Raw genomic sequence first — 7,876 nt, forward strand, 5'->3', positions numbered from 1 at the left:
AACCGGTCGGTGGCAGGTTCCGATCTAACCGGGCGGTTAGCGGTTACATCAGGCAACTTTGCGAACAATATCGAGAAGAGAATTTTGATAATCCATAAGACCAAAATCCATATTTTCATACAATGCTAAAACAGTAAAACTATACAAGCATACACTGATAGTCTAAGACGCTGTAGACTGTACACACAAAAGTTAGTTAGTAGAACTATAAACTAAAAATAAGAAAAAAAATATACAAAAATTCAGAAAATATACAGTCTAGGACACAATAGTCAACACTCAACACTCAACAACAAGAATTTTCACTCTTCAGTCATCATCATCATCAGAAATAATAGGGTAAGCTTCATCATATGCATCATAATCGAAGCCATGATCATCAGAGTCATCTCCCTCTTCAATATAATACTCGTCCTCTATTTCTTCTAAATCTGCTTCTTCCTCCGCCTCTTCTACTACCTTCCTCTTACTAGTATGTGCAGATGATGCCCTAGGAGTCTTGGTTGCTCTGCACTTTTCTATCTTTTTGTGCTTCCTTGAACTCAAATATTGTATAATTTCCTTCCTGGTAATCTCAAAAACATTTTTGCAAGGGGGCAACATCCCCCTTCATACCGGCACGGTATTTTTTAAATCGATAAATGTCCCCCATTAATATCATTTCCACAATAATTACATTTAATACGATTTTTGTCATTCGGATTCGAGTTATAACCATACTTCCAACCCGGATCACCACTTCTAGAAGAACCTAGAGAAGATATTTCCACATAACAAGGCTCATTTTCATTATTTTCTGGTTCTTTTAAATTCAGAAGTTGTCTAATCTCATCCCAAATAGCTTCAAAAACCTTTTTACAAGAAGCAACATTCTCTGTAATACCGGCGAGATATTTTTTGAATCGGTTAATACCCCCATTGGTATCTTTTTCACAAAAATTCCAGCTTATACAATTTTCTCGTTTGGTTTTGAGCTATAACCATACTTCCAACCCGGATCATTTGTTCCAGAAGTTTCAAATGACAAGGACTTTGTTTCAGTTTTTGTCTTACGTAACTCATATATTGCCTAATCTCCTCTCTAATAGCTTCAAGAAAATTTTAACAACAGACAACATCCCCCTTAATACCGCCAAGATGTTTTTTTAACCGGTTTATGCCCCCTTTTGTATCTTTTTCACAAAAAATTGCATCTAATGCAATTTTTGTAATTTGGATTCGGGTTATATCCATATTTCCAACCCGGATCTCCACTTCAACTAGGTCCCGAACAAGACATCTCAAAATAAAACAAGCAATCTAAAAACTAAATTTTTGTACTTATTTTGATTGCTCAAACTCCAAACTCCCACCTCTGAGATGTTTTTTGGTTCTAAAATAATAAAAAGCACCCTTTAGTAGGATTATAAAACTCTAAAGTTAAATCGATTATAAACTTTAAAACTAAATCAAATCTACCTGGGTGATGTTTGGATCCATTTTTCGTAACTTTGAGAAACACTACGATCCAATAAAAGCCACAAAATTTAGTTCTCTTGAGGTTCATTTCTCTCTAAAATGGGTTCTTGTGGGTTTAGATTTGAAATGAACCTAAAACTCATCCTTCAAACCCTTTATGTTTCAAAAAAATCAATACAAAGAAAAATAAATAAAAAATATTCCACCCCTAGGCGGGGCGCAAGCCCTGAACGGCCACTCAGGGACTGCCACCTAGTTTGGTCGCCTAGGCCTAAGCGATGCGCCCAGGCCTTTTGGACCGCCTAGGCGCTGGGCGGTCCACTTTTTTTAACATTGTGTGGAACAGAGATATGTTGCAATTTTGAATCTTGATTCCAACATCTTTGGAATCGAGTTTCTGATGTATATGGATCTGGATCCATGCCAATTTAAAATCAAGAGTTACATTAGTATGGAATGAATGCATTTGACCCCTACTAGGAATCGAGATCTCAATTACATAGAGTAGGAAGCCCCATACACATCTTGAGCCTTATCAACTTTAGAGCCTATATCGGATGTCTCTTATTAGACTCATACATAAAATTTTAAAGTGATTGTGTTGACTATTGAACTTAGGGTCAAATAATTTACTAGGAAAATTATATACAAAAGCTATATTTCTAAATTGTGATTTTGACTTCGTTATTATATAGACAATATAGGATTATTTATTTCTAAAAGATGGAAGAAAGATTCCATATTGATTGAATCACACTTCCCTACTCCTATGAACGGATGTACTATACGTTGTAGATTCTAGATTCAAAACCCTAACGAAACGAGAATCATTACGTGTGGAATCATGTATTATTCGACGTGGACTCAAGATTCAATCTTTGCTGGAATCACGATTCGATGTATTTGGGAACGACTTTCCACAAATAATGGGTTCAAAATTCTAAAGATGTATTAAAACAAGATTCCTAAATTAAGCAATCAAGATTTTGTGGTTCCGAGAAACAATTACGGTGAAGATTCCTTAATGGAATCGCCGAATCGGGTTTCCAAACCGGAATCATGGGGTGTCGGCAAAGAGATTCCAGTAACTATGCATGAGAAGGTAGGTGGTACCTTGATTTGAAAGTTTGCTACCAACATGATAAAGCCAAAGGAGATAGGCTAAAAAAATCACAACAATTATGGTTCTTTGTTTTTTTTTTTTTTCTTTTTCCTTTTTTTTTTATCTTATGTAATTTATAAATCATAAATACTATACTATGGTTGAGACATATGTTCCACGAAAAGGCTAGTCATGCAAATTGGTGATGACATAATCTTCAAAAAAAAAAAAATGAGAGTATGCTCAAGAAGTTATACATGGCAGAAATGGATGAGACCAATTTTTTGTAACCACAGTATCAAGCAAATGGACCTAGGTAGTGAGAATTATTCGAAGAAGAAATTAAGAGGGGTGTGCTTGGCATATCTAAGGATAAAGTGCCAAGATCATATAGTTTCTTGATTCATTTCTTTCAAGAGATTTGAAGAAATTTTCACTATTAAAACAAAATAATTATGGTGCATAATGCATAATTTAAACCAGATTTCCAAACAGGAAGAAGTAGATAGCAGCACGAATTCCAATATTGTCAACTTAATCAGAGGCGTGAATAAAATTATAACGCTCTCCCAAAAGGTAAAATTATGCCATTGTTACATATCCTACTCACAAAGTCTTTGCTTGAAGGAGGTCCATTATTAAACGTTCTTGGGTGCAAATGCACTCAGGAACATGTAATCCAATCATACAGGCATATACAATACTCGCTTGGAGAATGCGATAAGCATACTGATAGAAAATTTTTGGATCATGTTGACAATGAATGATTAGGGACTGTTTGAACGAAAAAACGCTTTTCAAATTTCAATTGCAATTGACCAGACGTGAATTTGGTCAATTTCATTTGCTCTATGTGGATGTTTGATTGCTACAATTTGAAGTATAAATTGTTATTGTGGTGTGATATGGTAGTAGTGGTAGTTGTGGTAGTGATGGTGTGATGCTGGTGGCATAATGTGATAGTGGCAGTGCGGCAACGTGATGATGCAATGGTGGTGGTTGTGGTGGAGCAGGTAGAGTGGCAGTGGTGGTGGTGGTGGTGGTGGCCGGGTGGCAGTTAAAGTGGTGGTGGAGGTGATGGCAAGTTGGCAGAGGTGCAATAGTGGTAGAGAGTAGTGGTGGTGACGATGGCAGGGAGAAGGTGGTGGTGGAGTGGTGATGGTAGAGAGTGCTAGTGGTGTTGGTGTGTTGCAGAGATGATGGCGGTGGCATGGTAGTGCTGGTGCTGGTTGTGTCAACAACATAGTGGAGAGGCAATGATGATAGAGAGTGGTGGTGCAGTGGAAGTGGTGGTGGCAGGGAGGTATTGGTGGTGGTAGAGTGTTGGTGATCGTGAGGTGGTGGTGTGGTGGTGGTGGCGAGGCAGTAGCGGTGAGTGGTAGTGGTGGTGGCAACAGTGATGGTGGTGGTAGAAGAGAGAGAGAGAGCCAAAGAAAGAGAGTAGTGGTGGGAGAGAAAGAGATTGTATTTTTTACAAAACAGCTTGGACTAGTTTTACGAAAAAATTCAATTTGGAAGCCCAATTGGGAATCAATTCAAATATACAATCAAACGTCTCTTGCGGTTATATTATCAGTTAAAATTTTCACATAGGTCCAAATTGTAGTTTCACTAGGAAATCAAACGGTACCTTAGAGAACATTGGACTCAACGGGTCCGAGTTTGTAAAACCCACACAGTGTGTCTCTCAATCATTGTGGATGTTGTAGGGGATTTAAGCAAGTGAATTGTGATCCTTGTTCTAATTCACAACTATGGTGAAATTTATTAGTATGATACTTACAAAAGGGTGATTTCCACTTGGGAAAGGTATGTCAAGATTTTCGTTTTCAATTTGTGGATGACACTCTGCGGCAAACATGTGGAACAAAGTTCCTCCTCGAGATTTATGTTGAGGCCATTTTAAAATAAAAATTAAATTTGTTTGAAAGAAAAGTTATGGGTAAAAGTCCCGAGGAAAAATTCAAATATTGCCTAGCATCTACGGCACCTAAAATGAAGTTGTGTGAGAAGTTGGTGATGAGGATAGATAGAAAACTCAACAAGCAGAAAAGAAATACTCTCTGGAGGTGAGTACTACTGAAGAAGTCAAAGGTGGTGGTCATTGCGATTTACTGTGTCTTCCTCCATAAGACACCAAAGGTAATAGGTGAACAATTTGAGAAAATGGAAGGGGATTTTTTTTGTGGAATGGTAGGGAGTATGCAACTCAAAAACCTAAAAAAACCAGGTTATCATAGTATGAATCAGATGAACAGTGTTCTTTCATACATGTAGAAGTGGAGGCTGAATTCCCTGAAGCAGGGTTCATTATGGATATAATGCCTGGGATAGGAGGTGGAAAGAAATGGTAAATGCTTCTATGACATGGAAGGAGAACAAGAAATTGCTAATGGAATTAGAATAAACATGAAGATAGTAGTAGTAGTGGGAGAAAATGTCAGTTCTAGGTTGAAATTTCTGTGGGAGATTTTAAGAATGCCTTACCAAGGATTAAAGCCTGCAGAGAATCTTAGATGTCGAGTTGATAACTGTTTCCATCAAGGATCTAAGGGACAAGTTGGATAATGAAATAAGAAAGCCAGCAAAGTTACTTTGGACCAAAGAGAAAACTGACCAAAATGGCATAAGTCTCCTCTTATTGTTTTGTCAATTAGTGAAACAGCAATAATAAATTAAAAGAGAAATATACATTGCTGTGCAACTAAGCTCTCTTGTACACTCTCAAAGTAAGAATACTAAGCTCTCTTCTATTTTGAATGTTTGACACTTAGTCCATCAGGCACATGTATGTTGTGTTCAGATGGGGATTTAGGATCACTGGACGGTCAAATGTTAGCAATATATTGGATCTGAAAAGGGCCTAAATATGGTCAACTTATCTCAACGAAAAAATATTAATAATAAAGGACCTAGACATTTCATCTGACTCCAGGCTCACTTCAGAATGGTTTGAATGTAGCCCAAACAACAGAAGAATGAAGCTGATACCCGTTCCCATAGACACCAAGAAATTTTTCAACAATTGTGACTAGTCTACTGCTAGGATTAACAGCATGTTTTCTGTTCTGGGCTTCTATCCTGGAAAAATTAAGAATCTCTAACAAATGTTTGGAATCAACAAAATGAGTTTACAAATATCTACCAGTAATATGGCCAGGAAAATTGCACTATGCAGTTCAAAAGTCCCATATATGCGCATAAATAGGCTGTTCTTGTTATTTTGCTACTAAGTGACAAATTATATAGAGTGGTCACTGATCAACCACTCCCATTCAAGGAAATGAATAAGATCCATTTACCTGTAATCAAATTAACAAAAAAAATACCTTTTTTTTTCCGAATTTAAAAATAGACACATGTATTTTATATTTAACACTTTAAGTCCTCTTTTTTATAGGAAAGGGGCTGGGGTCGTGGTGGTAGCATCCCCACACCCAGTTACCACATCATGGTATCCATTCCTACCTCTGAGAGCCCCACTTAACACCTTCAAAATGAGAGCCCCACTTAACGCCTTCAAAATGTAACTCCGTAATCTATTGAAAAAACATGTAGGGCCTTCCCCACTGAATTACCCCAAAAAAAAAAAAAATCTCTTTTCTATAGTAAATATTGGATTTAAATTCATTCTATTTTCCATATATCCGATTAAGCACAAATTTTGGTCATCCCATGCTTCTCATCATAATGCATTTAAAAAAAAGTTAAAAGCGTATTTAATTGAATGAACTGACAAATTACCCCCACAAATTTCAAAGTTTTAAGGGTATTTTGGTCATTTTATTATCTTAAAATGTTTATTCAGAATTTTCACAAATTTGAGATGGTGAGAAGCATCAAATCCCCAAATTTGAGTTTGATCTGATGTATAGAAAATTAAATAAACTTAAAATACAATTTGCATTCTCAAAAAGTGGGACTTGAGCTTAATAAATACATAATAGAGGACTATTTTTTAATTTTAATAATTAAATAGGATTTTTTTCTGCGAATTTCCCTAATTATTAACCAATACCCACCCATCAACAAGAATAATCAACCAACCAAATATGAAACTCAAAAGGACGAATGACAACAAATCCTAACCATTCCATAAGAAATGTTCAAACGAAAGACAGACATAGACACAAAACACCTCCCAATAACTAAGTCATTCAAACTTATCAACTGACAAAAGAACCCAGCACACAGCAGAAACAAGACATTAATAATTCATGCAGTTGCAAACTAACGGCACCAAGAAACAAGCACATCATAAAAAATACAGGGAATTTGACATCATTCCAAAGAAATATAAGAAATTGAAGTAAATTTGTGAGCATTTTATGAACTAGGGCTAACTGGAAAATCCATACATTTGCAGGGTAGGGCAAAAGCCAAGACGGAATGTGTAGAATCAGAAGAACACACCTCCTTTTGATTCAATAGATATGGGACATTGCTTGGTTGCAGATACATTGTTAATGGGAGAGAAGACAAAGCCTGGTTTCGTGTGAAGAGCAGAGGCACCATTGATTTGAAGTAGAGTGTCGTCTTCTTGGACAATGTCTATGAGAGAGAGAGCGTCTTCCGCCAATGGGGGTTCCATTTTGACCAAACCGTAAAAGCCAGTGGAATTGTACAGAGAGAAAGAGAAGGAAACGTAAGAACGATGATTCCCTCTTCTCTCTCTGAAAGTTGAAGAAAGAAACTGATGGAGAAGGCGTGTGATGGATCTCGATTTTTCAGATCTCAGAGCCTCGCATTTCAAAATTTAAAGCGGTAGAGAAAATTAATGAAATGCCCCTATATCTTCAAAATATTACAAAAATTGCCATGCATTCACCCAAAGTAAAATAAACGACAAATTAATTTATTTTTTTAATTGGAAATGAATCATTGGCCTCAAGGAACCCAATGTGCATTTAGTCCTAAGCTAAAACACCAAGTTAAGGCACTATTTTCACCGCAAGAGTCTCAAATCACCTTCATTTATATCCCATGATAATTTAAAAAGTAAGATGCTTAGAGCTCAAAAAAAAATGTTTTAATTAATTTCGCGGTTAAAGTTGTGGATGAATCATATAATTGATTAACATGCATAGTTTGCAAAGTTTGAATCTTCCTTTTTTTTTTCTTTTTTTCTTTTTTTGGGTCTCTTGGTATCTATTATGGTGAATCAAAGAAGTTTTTGCGAGACTTGAAGTTTATAAAAATAACGAGGTGTTGGGCCCAATGGAACAAATGCATGATTTAGTCCCATGGTACTACCATTTATCAAATATCAAGAAAAATAAGAACCACAAAACCACCAAGTACAAGCCTAGCTCTATG

At 36.4% G+C, this 7,876-nt stretch overlaps 1 protein-coding gene across 1 annotated transcript in view; it reads right to left on the reverse strand.

The window, feature by feature from the left end:
• LOC105420560 (uncharacterized) overlaps positions 1 to 7,290 on the reverse strand; it is a 31,585-nt gene extending 24,295 nt beyond the window's left edge. Inside the window, exon 1 of the mRNA XM_088874880.1 lies at positions 6,974 to 7,290. The gene's annotated coding sequence lies outside the window, so the exon portion shown is untranslated. The remainder of the gene's footprint in view (positions 1 to 6,973) is intronic.
• Positions 7,291 to 7,876: the final 586 nt, after the last annotated feature.

This window comes from Amborella trichopoda, chromosome 8 (genome assembly GCF_054954075.1).
Source record: "Amborella trichopoda isolate Santa Cruz 75 chromosome 8, AtrichopodaSantaCruz75HAP2 v2.0, whole genome shotgun sequence".
Classification (NCBI taxonomy): Eukaryota; Viridiplantae; Streptophyta; class Magnoliopsida; order Amborellales; family Amborellaceae; genus Amborella; species Amborella trichopoda.